Source organism: Ovis aries, chromosome 18 (genome assembly GCF_016772045.2).
Source record: "Ovis aries strain OAR_USU_Benz2616 breed Rambouillet chromosome 18, ARS-UI_Ramb_v3.0, whole genome shotgun sequence".
NCBI lineage: Eukaryota > Metazoa > Chordata > Mammalia > Artiodactyla > Bovidae > Ovis > Ovis aries.
Window position 1 is genome coordinate 42,674,609 of NC_056071.1, and position 17,880 is coordinate 42,692,488.

The 17,880-nt window shown below is 41.2% G+C and overlaps 1 pseudogene; it reads right to left on the reverse strand.

Annotated features, from left to right (window-relative positions):
* Positions 1-15,039: 15,039 nt before the first annotated feature.
* Positions 15,040-17,667, reverse strand: LOC114109045 (small ribosomal subunit protein eS25-like; annotated as a pseudogene).
* Positions 17,668-17,880: the final 213 nt, after the last annotated feature.

Genomic DNA, 17,880 nt, shown 5'->3' on the forward strand with positions numbered 1-17,880 from the left:
AGAATCACATATATATATAATTACATATATTTATGAACTGAATTACTATATTGTACACCTGAAACTAACACAACATTGTAAATCAAGTATACTTCAATTTAAAAAGTAAAAAAGTGCCTCTAGTACCTCCAGGAATTCAGGGAGGAGGGTGCCAATTCCCTTGAGCACCTCCCACCTCACTATCCAGTTTGTGCAGAGAAGAATATTAGCCTCACACCTCATCTTCCTGTTTTGTACCGGAAGCCGGTCCTTCCTCACTACTGCCAGAATCGACTTTCCGAGAACCTTTCCACAACTTTCTTCCCCTCAGCATGGTAGGCAAGTCTCCTCCCCACCCCCCCAGCCCACTGAGCCATCCCTGCTCTCTGTGGCACTCTCTTCTCACTCCCTCCCTATATAAAAGCATTTTTATCTGCTCTGCCAGGAGGCATCTGAGCACTCGCTCCTGCTCCCCCTGGCAAACTCCAGCTCACCATTCAGTGAGCAGCTCCACAGCTTCCTCGGGCAGGCGCCCTCGCTGTCTCCTTCAGACCCCTAGCAGCCCTCCCTCCCCACACAGGGAGCCAGCACTGAACTGCCCACCAGCGCACCTGCTACCTGAGCTGTCACTTTTCCACCGATCAGTGAGCTCCTGGAGGATGGCCCTAGGCATCTTCATCTTTAGGTGCCCAGCAGTGTTTGGGACAAAACAGATTCTCAACAAATGTTTGAGAAGGAATAAACAGAAGAATGAAGAGCTCTGAAAATATCTTAGCAACAACAGCATCAGAAAAACAAGCCATTCAGGCACACACACACACACACACACACAAAGACAGAGAGAGAAATAAGCACATAATTTTCCAAACCCGGTGCTATTAAGAATAAAATTTTTTAAAAGATAATGGCATGGCATACTTATATTGGAAATTGCAGGCAGAAAGCCATGCTTTGACTTTTTTTAATATAAAAGTTTCAGTGATATCATCTCCTGATTTTAAATATATTTAAAACATGTTATACTTAAATACCTCACGTGCTCAGTTGTGCATGCTCAGTAGCTCAGTAGTGTCTGACACTTTGCAACCCCATGGACTCTAGCCCACAAGGTTCCTCTGTCCATAGGATTTCCCAGCAAGAATACTGGAGTGGGTTGCCATTTCTTTCCCAGGGGATCTTCCCAACCCAGGGATTGAACCTGCATCTCTTGCATCTTCTGCATTGACAGGCAGATTCATTACCTGGGAAGCCCCTAAACATCTAATAGTCATGACTAATTAAGCCAGAAATGGTCACTTTCTTCTCCTTGTTCCAGCTTGAAGTAAAGATATAAATCAGAAGATACAGAAATTTGATGACTAGCAAATGCAAAAATCTGATGTACTGGTATCATTCTAAGTACTTCAGATATACATCAAATCAACCAACTGCAAGGCATTTTTTGCCTTCTCTGCCAGCTTTTTCGCCTCCTTCTCAGGTCAGCCCAGCTAACAGCTCATGCAGTGAACTTCATGAGGGCACAGAGCTCGGTGATCTCTCCCCCCACCCCTCCCCAAGTCTGAGGAACACTAGGTCTAGTCTGAGAGACTTCCCTGGATGTAACTGCCCAAATGAAGGGCTCTTCCCATTCCAACCAAGAGCATCTTGCCATTTTCCTGGGCATGATTTGCTCGTTCCCAACTTAGAGCCTCCATAAATACAGTCCTCTGGAAAGCTTCTCTCCCAAGAAAGCCAATGTATCCTCCTCCTGTCAGTCAGTGGTTCCCACTCAGGGGTGATTTTGCCCTCCAGGGAATATTTGGCAATATCTGGAGACATTTTTGGTTGTTAAAAGGGTTGCTCCTGGTATCTAGTGGGTAGAGGCCAGAGATGCTGCAAAATATCCTACCATGCACAGGACACCCGCATATACAGGCAAAGAATTATCTGGTCCCAAAATGTCAATAGTACCCAGACTAAGAATCTCTGCTCTAAGTTGAGCTTTAAATTCATCTGTTTGAATTAGGAAATATTCCCAAATTAACCACACCCAACTCTGACCATGCGCTTGTTTTGCATAACCACAGAATGTACAGAGTGATCTACAGTAACTTGTGAGGTTGAGAATCATAGAGTCTCTGGATAGGACTTCAAAAGTCATACAGTCTAACCACTTCCTTGTCAACATTGCTTTGTGAACTCCGTTTCAGTTGCTGTCTTTCTTCAAAAAATTATAAGCAACTGCATTAAAAACTCCATGTCCATGCACTCTGCACGTCTTGAGCATCCGCTATGAAACAAGCACTGTTCTAGGCACTGAGGACACAGTGATAATTAGACATTATCTATGCTCTTGTGGATATTAACTTTAGCAGGATAGATATATTTCTTAATTATATAACTTCCATAGTGATAAGTGCGCCAATGGGAAGAACATGGTTTACCTGGTAACAGAAGCTCCTTAAACTGATGTGACACCCAACAAGGCTTCCCTGAGGATGGCACATTTAAGCACCTGGTAGGCATTCAGTCAGTATTTGCTGAAAAAATAGAGGTGAAGCATGAAAGATGAATAGAAGTTATCCAGATAAAGTGTGCAGAGTTGGGAGGAAAGAGAAGGGGAGCTGAGTAGCCACCGTGGGTTTAAGATGCCAGTGAAACATCAAGATAGAGAAACCAGAGCCCAGATGGGAGGGGAGTTTGGGGGAAAATAGATACATGTATATGGATGGCTGAGTCCCTTTGCTGTTCACCTGAAACTATCACAACCTTGTTAATCAGCTAAACCCCAATACAAAATAAAAAGTTTAAAAAGGAGAGAGAGAGAAACTGCTTGGTCTGTTTAATGTAATTGTCTGGAGCCCAGAAAAAAAGGCTGGGACCACAGCCAGGGGACCTCCAATCCAGCATGTAGGTCAGGAAGAGGAGGAAAAATCAATGAAAGACTAGTAATGAAAGGCCAGAGACACAAGCAGAAAACCAGGAAAGGCTGTGTCATAGAAGGAAACTTTTCAAGAAGCCAGTCAGCTTCCAAGATGGACCAGGAGGCCCATCCTCTTGCCACCCACATCTTCTCAATGCTGGGTATTGAGCAGTCTGTCCTGACTATAACAAGCATCCTATAGGATGAACTAACCACTATTTTTTATTTTGAATTAGCATAAAATCTTTCTTCCTGATGAATTTTCTACTTCAGGTTTAACCATGTTGATCTGAGTAGCAATCAGAGTTCAATTTTGTGGGTGTTTTCATTTATGACACTCAAATTTTACCTTTTAGACCTTAGGGTTACAATGCTCTCCCAGCTAGAGTATCAGAGGGAAATAGTTTGGAGCCAGGATTTCAGTGGCTTAATAAACAAAAGATGTATCTAGCAATACACAATTAGATCTTGATAATCTGTACCAGTGAGAGGTAGGAATATATGAATAAAATTAATGGAATCTAAAATCCCAAGTTCAACCTTTTTTGCAATTAAATACTTATTCTTTAAATTACTAAATAGCAGACAATTTTAGAGTAATTTCACTGTCAGTTTCCTTTTACCCCAATCTGGAAGAGATGAAACCACTGAAAAGCCATCTAGATGAGGGTAAATTAATAACATGCCAGATAACCTAGAAATTGAAGAATCAACTCCTCAATAATGTTACCTCTTATTGTTTCAGGTTGGATCTCCAAAGAGTGCTTCTGTTTCTAATTTTTTAATAAGCTTTCATTGAATATTTACCTAAATCAGTACACATGCTAGAATTATGAAATTAAAAAGATATTGTCTTGCCCTGAGGGGTCTTAGATTCCACCAATGAGAAAACAAGCCGCAAGGCTGAACATACTAAGTCTAACAGAATCGCTGACAAAATGGCAGAGCACAGGGGGAGGGAATGACTTATATTCCAACGTGAGTAGTGCCTGGGGAAGGAAGCGGATCAGGGAGGCATTTGTGGAACATGATGAGAAGTAAGGGTAGAACACTCAGCGTGAAAGAAGAGCAGGAACTGGACTTTCCAGTTACTCTGTGGGCCTGAGGTAAAACTCATGATCAAGTTGGCTGAAATGTGCAGAAGCAAGAGGACATGGTGGAACAGTGGGTAGGATGATCTGTTATGGCCAAAACATGGAGGATCTTGAGGATGGACTGTATTTTTTCGTGAAAACAGGAAAGCTTTCTGAGAACTGAAATAACAAGATGGGCTTTGTGAGTTAGAAACAAGTGTGGCAACAGTATAAATCACAGCTTTAGGATAAAAGAGACTGGGGACAGGGAAAACCCCTTGGGCGGTTATTGAATGACCCAGTTCAGGGTTGCTCAACATGCTCCAAGGAACACTGGTATTCTCAAAAGAAAGGTGGGGGAGGACAGTCTTCTTGGGGAGTTATAATGCATAGTAGCTGTTCTTAGAATCCTGCAGTAAAAATCTAACTTTGCACAACCCAATGTATCCCGAACTCATTTGACCAAAGCATCTCTGTTGTGATAGATGTGTCAGTGGCTATAGAACATTTATTAATACTTGGCAAGATGCTAGGATTAAATAGGGTATAACTGTGAAATGCAGTTCAGGTAGTAGATGACATTCTGAACTAGGATATAGCAGTATAAGATAGCAATCACTTCTATATTCCCAGGTAGCTCAGTGGCAAAGAATCTGCCTAACAATGCAGGAGACACGGCTTGATCCTTGGGTCAGGAAGATCCCCCCGGGGGAAATGGCAACCCACTCCAGTATTCTTGCCTGGAAAATCCATGGACAGAGGAGCCTGGTGGGTTACAATGCATGGGGTGACAAAGTCAGACACAGCTGAGTGACTAAGAATGCATATATGCACCTAAATTCTCTGTTTAAAATCTTGCAGTAGTTTCAATATGATGATATATGCTGTATATAAAAATGAAAGAAAGTGTAAGAAGGTGTTAGTCGCTCAGTCGTGTCCAACTCTTTGTGACCCCATGGATTATAGCTCACCAGGCTCCTCTGTTCATGGAATTTTCCAGGCAGGAATACTAGAATGGGTAACTGTTCCCTTCTCCAGGGGATCTTCCCAGTCCAGGGATCAAGTCCAGGTCTCGCACATTGCAGCCAGATTCCTTACTGTTTAGCCACCGGGGAAGTCCCATATACTATACATAAGAAAAGCCAAAGTTGAGAATTTGGGGTGGAGGGCAGAGGGAGTGAGATGAGAGGCTGGGGACAAGAGAATCGGTTAAAAGTCGGCTTAAGAAGCTTTTTTGCACCAGGTCTCATTACCACCCTGAAAAACCAAGTGACTTTCCCTTTCTCCCAACCCTGCAGGAAAGAGGAAGTAAAGGTAAAATATAACTTCCGGAAAAATACAATGTAGAAGAACTCTAACCATCTTACACTGCTCACTCCAGCCACACTAATGTAATCATTTAATACTGACATCAAAAAGAAAGCCTGCACCATGTTCATACTGACAGGTGGCAGGGTATGCGAGTTCTAGGTCCTTGTGAAGAAGGAATTCACAGGGCCTGGACTCCCTCTTAGGCCTGTTCATGCTGATCATGCTCGGCCACCTTTCCAATGGAAATGGCTCTGTGCTTAGTGCCTATGAAAACAACGACAGAAGGAAAAGACCCCCTCCAGACAGGGGAACCTTGAAGATCATATCTAGGTTACTCACCGCCTAAGAGAAAACATACACTAATCACCCCTTCCTCCAGACAGGCCATAAATTTTTCTGTATCAATTGGAGTGTAACCTCAGGTTTATTGATTATTGGCTAATTGTTTGACTGTTTGAGCACATGAGCACATAGCACATGAATCATGGGTTACTGGGATTGTGTTTTCCATGGTTTATGTAAGTCTCAAGGAATTTGGAGTGGTGGGTTCAGACACGTACACATGGGGTATAAAAGATTTTCACAAATGCTGGTAGGGGTCCTTGGCTAAGAGGACACTCTGCCTTGGGCCCGCTGGTGTAATAAACTGCACTCCACTATCTGCATTGTCCTTCTGAGTGAGTTTGTTTCCCGGAATGCATGGCTACAACACTTGCTGGCCAGAGAGAAAGTAAATAACATGATCTAAGATTGATGAGTCAAGAATCGATGCAGGATACAGCATGCTTGGGGCTGGTGCACGGGGATGACCCAGAGAGATGTTATGGGGAGGGAGGTGGAAGGGGGCTTCATGTTTGGGAACACATGTACACCCGTGGTGGATTCATATCAATGTATGGCAAAACCAATACAGTATTGTAAAGTAAAATTTAAAAAAATAAAAGAAAAAGAAAAAAGAATCCATGGTATAGCATATTGTGTAGATAGAAGTGAATACCAGAAAAAAAACAGTTACATTAGAAAGAGATGTCTTTGGGTAGTAGCAGCATGGCTAGGGGCAGGGAACATGGTTTGTGTGTGTGGTTTTTTTTTTTTTTTTTTTGCATTTTAACACTATTTTATTCTTAAAATTAAAAAATTCTAACATTTGCTATGATAAAGAGCAAAAGCTTTATGCATTACCTAAAGATTAAGTTCATTCCTTTATTCAAGGCACATTGGCAAAAGGCATTTCTATGCTAGGCTGGACCATCTGTGAAGAGCTCTCTTGAGATCCCCAGATAAAAGTAACTGAAGGCACAAGTTTTATTTTGTCAGTGATTCTCCCTATGTATTATTTATCATATTTTTATATAGTGGAAAACTATCTTGGCAACTGGTATATCATGATTACATTGTGGATACACATAGTTAATAAGCAGGGACTGCTATATTTGATTCAGCAAATAATCCTCAACCAGAAGCAGAAGTTATTTTAGAAAGCAGCTTACCACAATAAAAAGAGAAAGGAAATCACTATGGCCCAGGTACCTAGACCTTGTAAAAGCTGCCATTTCCACGTGTGCACAGGAATCCCAGGTCTACAACCAGGCAATTGAAAACCCAAGAGAAAGTGATTTAACTTGAAAGCCTTTAAAGAGACTCATATTAGCTACACCTAGGACAACACGGATCGATTACATACAATGAAGTTAGTCTAGGAAACTAAGAGTTCATTTAAATATGAGACTGCTCCCTTTAAACTCTGTGAGTTGAGAATCCATGACTGTTGCATACCTGTTGGCATTTTTTAATATATATAAGGATCTCCCAGAAAAGCATCAACTCAACAGCCTGTGCCTGGAGGGAACTTTGGTACCACACCTAAAGAAGGTGTTTTTTACACACCTTGTTTGTAAAGGTGGGGCCAGAGATTCTGCAAGAAGCTCAGAACATGACTTAAGACTCGGTGGAAGTCAGCTGATTTTTCAGTTCAGTTCAGTCACTCAGTCGTGTCTGACTCTTTGCAACCGCATGAATCGCAGCATGCCAGGCCTCCCTGTCCATCACCATCTCCCGGAGTTCACTCAGACTCATGTCCATCGAGTCAGTGCCATCCAGCCATCCAGCCATCTCATCCTCTGCCGTCTCCTTCTCCTCCTGCCCCCAATCCCTCCCAGCGTCAGAGGCTTTTCCAATGAGTCAACTCTTCGCATGAGGTGGCCAAAGTACTGGAGTTTCAGCTTTAGCATCATCCCTTCCAAAGAAATCCCAGGGCTGATCTCCTTTAGAATGGACTGGTTGGATCTCCTTGCAGTCCAAGGGACTCTCAACAGTCTTCTCCAACACCACAGTTCAAAAGCATCAATTCTTCAGCGCTCAGCTTTCTTCACAGTCCAACTCTCACATCCATACATGACCACTGGAAAACCATAGCCTTGACTAGATGGACCTTTGTAGGCAAAGTAATGTCTCTGCTTTTCAACATGCTATCTAGGTTGGTCATAACTTTTCTTCCAAGTACATAAGCGTCTTTTAATTTCATGGCTGCAGTCACCATCTGCAGTGATTTTGGAGCCCCAAATATAAAGTCTGACACTGTTTCCACTGTTTCCCCATCTATTGGCCATGAAGTGATGGGACCGGACACCATGATCTTCATTTTCTGAATGTTGAGCTTTAAGCCAACTTTTTCACTCTCCACTTTCACTTTCATCAAGAGGCTTTTTAGTTCCTCTTCGCTTTCTGCCATAAGGGTGGTGTCATCTGCATATTTGAGGTTACTGATATTTCTGCCAGCAATCTTGGTTCCAGCTTGTGCTTCTTCCAGCCCAGCGTTTCTCATGATGTACTCTGCATATAAGTTAAATAAGCAGGGTGACAATATACAGCCTTGACATACTCCTTTTCCTATTTGGAACCAGTCTGTTGTTCCATGTCCAATTCTAACTGTTGCTCCTGACCTGCATATAGGTTTCTCAAGAGGCAGGTCAGGTGGTCTGTATTCCCATCTCTTTCAGAATTTTCTAGTTTATTGTGATCCACACAGCTGATTTTTACATATATGCAAATGACTTCCCTGCCATTTGTCACTAATCAACCACACCAAGAGCCAAGAGCACTTTTACAGTCCTAGGAACCCTAGGCACACACTGCTCAGGTGACAGGTAGTGCTTGCTACCTCCACCTTGAATGTGGCAGAGTGGCAGAGCAGTAAAAACTTAGGGGTGAGCAACCCTGATGACTCATGTGTGAATTCACTCAGCATTGTGGGCCAGAACTGGGAGGACAAAGGGAATCTTTGAAGCACCCGACACTCAAGATGCTCACAGCCCAGATTCATAAAGATGATTATATACCATTCTATTATAGAGGTATGCAGCTGATGCCAGGAGCAAGGAGGCCCACCAACCACTGGCTTCACAGAGGAGCACCCTCTTCATCAGACCCCTTTCTGCCTTTTGTCTACCGATCCTGCTTTATTATAATATGAGCACTGAAAAAGTCAAAATTTGGTAGGACTGAGAACATTTGAAACCTGTCTTACCATTTCCCAGGCTAGGCTAACAGATACAGTAAAAGGCAGCTGCAGAATAACAAAAGCATCTCTCCCCATGATACATTACCGTTGTAGAGAATCAAATAACCCCCATCCTTGCATGACTCCTGCTTTCTTACTCACTGGAAGCTTTTGTTCTCTAAAATTATTAATCAGCAGAAACTTTCCTATTTGAAATTAAATCCGTAAAAATGAAACATTCCATTACTGATTGAACATCCAAGTCATTCTGACAGAGAGAAGCAGCCTTTATTTACAACCCTGGCGTAAAGCTTCAGGAAAGGAGTTGTGAACGTAGTATTCCACACCTAAACTTTTAGTTTCCAAGGAAACATCACTCCTGAGCTCACTCTAACAGTTTAAAGCTGACACTGACCCTGGGAACCCTGTTTTGCTATCAGTCTGTCAAAATACTGTTTCATTCACATTTTATCTCCACGCTTCCCTCAAATCCTGTATTAACTATATACTTTATCTGGTCCTCTAGTGTATAGCCTCCCTTATTGTAATGGGCTAATAAACCTGTTTGTCAGATTACTGGTCTGTGGATGGGCTAAGACAGCATCATAATCTATCAGAGACTTGTTGATTTCCAGAATTCTATCATAACAATCTAGATAGTATTGAGGATACGACTATACACCTGTGGTAAGGGGTTGTTCACTCACTAAGTTGTGCCCAACTCTTTGCGACTCCATGGACTGCAGCACACCAGGCTTCCCTGTCCTTCACCAACTCCTGGAGTTTGCTTAAACTCATGGTCGTTGAGTCAGTGATGTTTTCTAACCATCTCATCTTCTAGGGGAAAGATTAACAGATTTATACTTGAAATTTGGGCTTTCCAGGTGACTCAGTGAGTAAAGAAACTGCCTGCAATGCCGGAGATGCAGGTTTGAACACTGAGTAAGGAAGATCTCCTAGAGAAGAACATGGCAACCCACTTCAGTGTTCCTGCCTGGAGAATCTCATGGACAGTGGAGCCTGGAAGGCTACAGTCCATGGGGTCACAAAGAATCAGATATGACTGAAGATGACCACGCATGCACAAACCTGAAGTTTAGTTTCTTAGTAAATCTAGCCATTTGTTAGCTTGAAATTTTATTCCATGCTGAATTAAAATGACTGAAGTGTGAAAATAACCCTTAAAGAACCTTAAAGTCTCATACCAAAAAAATAAGATATATGGCAAGCATTTAGAGAAAAAAACTTTCCCAAATACGTGTTTGATCTAACAGAGTTAGCAAGCCCAGAGGGCTAAATTCCTGGCCAATTCATACCAATTCTGACACCCAGCTCAAGCCTTACCTCCTCTCCAGAGCTGTCCCGAGTCCTTCCTTTTCTTACTCTGGAGGCACCTAGTGTTACATCTGTGCCATGGCACACACCACACAATACCGTGATTGCTTGGTTACCTGTTTTCCCTGTTCATCTCAACTCGTTGAGAGCAGGTCCTTGTTCATAAATTCCTAGCACTTAACACAATTCCAGGCAGAGAGGAGCTCAGCTAATGTTGATGAACCAACAAACGAAGAGGAGACTGGGAGCAAGAAAACAGGTTGGCAAGTGGTAGTAATGGTTGGCAAGTGGTAGTAATGGTTCAAAAGCGATAGAAATGACCTGGACTCAGCCTGACTAGAAGGAAATGATAGATAAATGTGGGACATTTGAAAGGAAGATTAAAAAAAAAAAAAAGATTTGTTAATTAAGTGGAAGTGGAAAACAAAGAAAAATTTTAAATCTCAAAACTACACAGGAAGTGGATATCACAAACAGAATAAAGGAATCCTAGACTATTTTGCTGAACTTTTTTGGTTTTGATGTTTTTTTCTTTTTTTGTCCTGTGCGGTATGTGGGATCCTAGTCTCCTGACTAAGGATGGAAACTGCGCCCCCTGCAGTGGAAGCTCAGAGCCTTAACCGTTGGACCTCCAGGGAAGTCCCTATTCAGCTTTAGAAAAGCAGATTTCTCAAGGTCCTAGGACAGTCCAGGGTATTTCCAGACATTTAGAATTAGAGTCAAGGCTCAGAATGCACTGGGAACCACTAACATTGAGGCAAACTTTAAAAAGTGGATGGGCAAGCAGCCCCTGAGCCAAGACCTGCAGGAGGCGCAGAGCGCCCCCACCTGGAAAAAAATAAAATAAAAAATAAAAAGTGGATGAACTCTCCTCTGAGGAAGAGACTATGCACTGAATGGGTGAAGGACTGAAACTCGGAGAGTGGAGAGTTCTAGAGGAAAAGAAGCAAAAAAGACAACAGAAAGAACACAATCACAGTGTCCTGGACACCAGCGGAGCAGGGCTACCTGCAGGCAACGGGAGGACAACCCGAGAAAGTCACCTGAAAAACCGTGACAGCTTGAGGTTCATCACAGGAGTGAGTGATAAAATACAACAGTTGCTTACATCAGTGGCTTTCCTCCAGCTGTCACCTGTGAGAAAATATGATGGACAGAAGATCCCATTTCAATGGCAAAAAACAAACAAAAATACCTGGCAGTAAACTTTTTTACTAATTTACAAGACCAAGAGATTTTAATAACGAAGAGATGCAGTAGATGGGAAACATGATAAAATGAAATGTTAGTGTCCTCCAAATGGACACATTAAATAACAATTTAAAGCCAGAATGAACTGCAAGTGGACCAATGATGTATTTGAAAAACAAAGAAAAACAGATAAAAGCAGCCTAAATGGGGAGAAAAGGAGAACATTTTCTAGACATAATCCCCAAAAGCAGGACTTAAAAAAAAAGGATTGACAGACAAGACTGTGAATAAACCTGGTCCTAGAGTCCAAGCCACACAGCTCAGGCCTTTAAAATGTCCTTTTCAGTCCTTGGATCTGTGATCATTACAATCCCCCCGCCCCCACCCACCACAAACACACACTGCACCATCCCCATTGCCAACCCTGGCCTGAGCAGATGAATCATCTGTAAGGACTCACCAAGGATCTTCACAGTCCCATTCTAGCTAGATCAACACTGCAGATTTTCAACTTTCAAAACCACTCTCAAAGCCTTGTGATACAGCTAGCCCTCAGCTCTGTCTGAGAAATAGGATCAAGAGGAAAAAACAACCAGGCCATGACTGCTACTGCTAAGTCAAAAGCCAAGATTTGACACCACGAGTGTTTGGGCTGAGGTTGTTTTAGCCCTGGAAGTAACAGCAACACACCCCACCTGACCAAAAGTAGAGACCAAAAACAGAAGAAAGACAGTAGCAAGTATAAAACCTAATAGGGTATATGTTCAAATGTTCTCTGGCTTGTTTTTTCCTTGACTTAAAAAAGAAAAATCCTATCATAGTGGTTCTCAAACTTCAGAGTGCATCAGAATCACCTGGAAGGCTTTTGTAAAAAGATGGCTGGGTACCACCCCCCACCCCTCCAAGTTTCTGACTTAGTAGGTCTGGAGTGGGACTTGAAGATGAATGTCTACAGATGAATTAAATCAATTTCTAAAACAAGTCAACACAGTGACTTCCCTAATGGTCTAGTGGCTAAGACTCCATGCTCTCATTGCAGGGGGCCAGGGTTCAATGACTGGTCAAGGAACTAGATCCCACATGCCACAGCTGAAAAAGACCCAGAATGCTACAACTAAGAGCTGGCACAGCCAAATAAATAAATATTTTTAAAAAAAAGACATGGAGGAAAGCTATGTGCGAATGTGTCTGTCTGTTTAAACAATCACTTTATATTAAATCAATGATACTGAAGTGCTTTTCAGGTATTTAGTCCTATGGTAGGTAATATCTTTTTCACGTAGATCTAAATTTATTATGACTAAATAGAGGAATTCCTTGGTGGCCCAGTGGCTAGGACTCTGCTCTCATTGCCAAGGGCCTGGGTTCTATCCATGGTTGGGAAACTAAGATCACAAAAACCCCACAGCGTGGTCAAAATAAATAAATAAATAGAGTTACAAACATTTCATATAAATATGTGAATTTTAATTGTCTAGTCACAATTATAATATATACCAGAGAGATATCATTTATATATGTCTCAAATCTTATTAACCAATAAAAATGAATAATACTGGGACTTCCCTGGCAGTCCAGCAGTTAAGACTCCACATTTCCACCACAGGGGGCGAGTTTGATCCCTGGTTAGAGAACATGGCCACATGCCATGTGCCACGGCCAAAATGCAAAATAATAACACCTAGCTATTAACACAAAAAAAGCAATTCAGAATTATGATTAGAGTGGGCATATGCTTTTTTATTAAAAAAGCAATTGCTCCTTCAATAGCTGAATGACTAAACAAACTAATACATCCAGAAAATGAAATTAAAAAGGAATGACCTATTGACACACGCAATGACTTGGATGGCTCTCAGGGCATTTATATTGAATGAAAAAAAATTCTCAGAAGCCTAGGTACTGTATGACTCCATTTAGATAAATTCCTCAAAATGATAAAATTATGGATATGGAGAATAGATTATTAACTACCAGGGTCTAAAAATAATACTCAAATGCCAGGTAGATAGATCCATAAATGGGCAGCATGAGGGAGAGCTTGGTGGTAATGGAATAGATCTGTTTCTTGACAGCATTGATGATTACTGGAACCCATACACTTGATAAAATGACACAGAATTATATATATATGTTGCACCAATGTCCATTTCTTGGCTTTGATACTGTACTATATCCATATAAGATAGAACCATTGGGAAACTGGGTACTATTTTTACAACTGTACTATTTTTACAACTTCCTATGAATCTACAATTGTATAAAAATTAAAGTTAAGAAAGAAAAAGAAGTCAGGAACTCCCTGGCAGGAATTGGTGCTTTAACTCCCATGGCCTAGGGGTTCAATCCTTGGTAGGGGACTAAGATCCTGCAAGCCACATGGTATGGGGAAAAAACAAGAGAGAGAGAGAAAAAAAAAGTTTAAAAGCAGTCGCATATCTATATAACAGTTAGAAAGCAATGTTTTAAAAGAGACAATTTGGGGGCCTCCCTGGTGGCTCAGTGGTGAAGAATCACCTGCCAGTGCAGGAGACATGGGTTTGATCCCTGGTCCAGGAGAATCCCACACGCCTTGGAGCAACTAAGCCTGTGCGCCACAACTATTGAGCCTGTGCTCCAGAACCAAGAAACTGCAACTACTGAACCCATGTATCCCAGAGCCCAGGCCCCACAAGAGAAGCCACTACAGTGAGAAGCCCCCACACTGCAAGAGAGCAGCCCCTGCTCGCCACAAGTAGAGAAAAGCAGCACAAGGAAGACCCAGCACAGCCAAAAATAGACCATTTAGATAAATAATAAAAATCATTAGTTACCTAGGAATTGTTCAGTCACTAAACCGTGTCCGACTCCCCACGGACTGCAGCACATCAGACTCCCCTGTCCTCTCAGAGTTTGGCCAGATTCATGTCTATTGAGTCAGTGATGCTATCTGACCATCTCATCCTCTGCTGCCCCCTTCTCCTTTTACCTTCAATCTTTACCAGCATCAAGGTCTTTCCCAAGAGTACCTGGAGCTGACTGTGACTCAGATCATGAGCTCCTTATAACCTACAAAATAAATCTTTTTAAAAAGTATTCAAGAATGGCATGTAAAAAATTATGAAACTCCATTGAAACATAAGTGGAGCAATATCATGTTCATTGATAGAAAGATTCAATATTGTAAAGATGTCAATTTCTTGAAAATGACCTAAAGATTAAATGAGTTTCCAATTAAGATCTCAAATAGGTTTCCAATTAAGATCTCAAATAGGTTTACAGAACTTTTACTAGTTGCTTCTAAAATGTAATAGCATAACTTACCATAAAGCTACAGAAATGAACATGGTACACTGCATTGGTACAAAACAACCAACCAATAAAACAGAATGGAGAGCCCAGAAGTAGATCCATGCACACTTGGAAATTTGATAAGACAGAGATGCCATTTAGGTCACTGGAGAAAGAAAGGACTTTTCAATAAAGAGTGCTAAGTATCCACAAGGAAAAAAGGAATCAGTGATAGATAAAATAATTAGATATGAGAAGATATTTTGGAAACATTTCAAAGAAAATAGAGAATTATCTGTGACCTCAGGGTTAGGAGAGAGCTATTAAACAAGACACAAAAAGTGTTAACCATAAAATGACAAATTCGACCATCTTAAAAGAACTTTTTTTTCATTAAAAGAAACTATGAGGAAGGTGAAATGAGAGCCACAAAATGAGAGAAAGTATTTGCAATATATCACTCACAAAAGTCTGCTACCTACAATGTATTTTTAAATTTATTTTAAAAAGTAAAATAACAGATAATAATCAGGAAAATAAAATAAAAATTGCAATGAAAAATTGGTAAAAAATACATATTTAGATTGGTAAAAATTAAATTTGTGAAGTATTGACAAGAATGAAGATTCTTATGGGAAGTTTGGGAGATTCTCAGATGGAATTTCTGTGTTTTTTTTTAATGAATCCTGGCTCTGAGTCTTTTTTTCTTTTGGCAGGGGATGGGGGAGGGCGGTGTTGGGTCTTCATTGCTGCACAGGCTTTTGTCTCATTTTGGTGAAGAGCAGGGCTACTCTTTAGCTGCAGGCTTCTCATTGCAGTGGCTTCTCTTTTTTTTTTTAAGTTTTATTTTTCAAAATGTACATTTGGTGGGACCTGTTCATGCATCTTCACCAGCAGCTGGGGCATTTCCACCCTTGGAGTTTCTGGTGTAGATCACTTGAGCTCTGTGCTTTGAAAGCAGTTTAATTAGTCCTTTACTAAGGAGTTGCTGAAGGGCTGCCCTGACCAGGGAACCACGGATCTTCAGACTCTCAGAGACAACAGCTGGAGTTATAAGCCTAGAGTTGGGAGCTTCTTTACAGAGTTTGTCATATGTTGCTTTGTCAAACAAGACTAGTATTGAGCTTGTCCCGAACTTTGCCTTTGGACCACTTCTTTTTGGCCCCAGATTTGTTCTCTGGATCTTTGTCTTTCTTGATCGACTGTTCCGGCATCTTTCCTCTTCTTGTTGTCCTTGGGCGGCAGAGCGAAGCCCAGAGGGCAGCTGTGACAACTGCCGCCTCGCTAAGATGTTGGCAACAAGGCTGCAGCGGCTTCTCTCGTTGCAGAGCACAGGCTCTGGGCACACGAGCTTCAACAGTTGACGCTCCCAGGCCCTAGAGCACAGACAGGCTCAACTGCGGCTCGTGGGCTTAGCTGCCCCTCGCCATGTGGGGTCTTTCCAGATCAGGGATTGAACCCATGTCTCCTGCACTGGCGGGCGGATTCTTCACCACTGAGCCACCAGGGGAGCCTATTAAATGGAATTTTTTTTGTTTCCCTCGTGGATGTAAATTGGTATAATTATTGTGGAAAATGATTTGGCATCATCCTGAAAACTAAACATTCACATATAGTATAACATACAATTAACACTCCTAGATTTAACCTTAAAATTCTTGGAAATATGCATCAAGAAATGTGTATAAGAATGTTCAAAGCATCAATGTTTTTAACAGCAAAATAAAGAAGAAGAAAAACAACCCAAATATCCATCTGCAGGAAAGTAACTCTTCTCAATGGGGAGGTTTCAGCTCAAATACCACTTCATCAGGCCTTCTCCAAGCTCTATTTCAAGTTTAAAACACACACTCTCTTATAGTAGCTACTCCTTTACTTTCACATCAAATCACAACTCTCAGTTACCATCTAAAGTCAGTGCATTTTTTTTAAAGGTCGTCTTCTCATGCTGGACAGTAAACTTCATGAAAAGAACGTGTCTCTTCTTACTCTGTATGTCTAGGCCTTAGCACACAGTAACATTGAAAAAGGAAGGTCAAAGAGAAATTTTAAAAAAGAGGGGGATAAGTGAGGTGGAAGAAGAGTTCATTGAAAGCTTACCTACCAAAACAGAAACAGACTCACAGACATAGAGAACTGACTTGTGGTTGTTAAGCAGAGGGGGAAAGGGGGAAGGATGGGTTGGGAGGCTGGGGTTAGCAAATGCATCTATTATATATAGAATAAACAAGGTCCTACTGTACAACACAGGGAACTATATCCAATATAGTTACTATATATTATAGATATTAGTATCTATATATTATAGATATTACTATAATAAACCATAATGGATAAGAATACCTATCTATATATCTGAATCATACCGCTATAGAGCAGAGTACAATATTGTAAATCAACTCTACTTCCATAAAATTAGGTGTTTTTTTAAAAACAGTTGATTGAGATCTCAGACAAAAGGGGAAAGGGAAGCCAGGTTATAAAATCTTCCACATGAAATGGAGCGACTCTGTATCTGGAAGGTATGCTCATCATTTGAAGGACTGAAGAAAGACAATATAAAGAAAAGACTTGGTAAAACAGGAAGAAAAAAATCAAAATTGCGGGGGGAGGATCTGGAGGGTACAGAGCAATTCAAAACTGTTTCCGCTTTTGAGCTTAAGGTCTTACTCTTGCTATCGCTATGTTTCACTGAGGGGTGGGAGGGCAATATATTCCCATTGGAAGACAGTAGGAAAAGATTTACCTTAATTGAAGTGTGCTTTATCAAGTTTGCTATTGCATAAAATAAACAATGACGATTGTTATGGGCTTAATTGTATCTTCTCAAAATGCATATGTTGAAATCTGAACCCCTGGTGCATCATAATGTGATTGTGCTAGGAGACAGGATCTGTAGTGAGGTAATTACAATAAAGTGAGGTCACATAGGTAGGCCCTAATCCATTATAACTGCTTTCCTTATTTCCTTATATAAAAGAGATGAGGACAGACCTGCATACACACAGAGAAAAGTCATGTGAAAACACAGCAAGAAGGTGGCCTTCTGCTAGTCAGGGGAAGAAGACTCAAAACAAAAACAAAAAACCAAACCTGCTGACCTTCATCTTGGGCTTTCCACCTCCTGAGCTGTCAGAAAATACATGTGTAAGCCACCTAGTTTGTGGTATTTTGTTGTGGCAGCCCTGGCAATATATTACTCTAAATAAGTACTACTCTACCTAGAACTGCTTTAATGCAAAAGAAATTTTCCTGTGCTTCACTAGGTCCCATTAGCCAATACCTATTAAAAGATAATAAAATCTGTCATGCTATTAAGA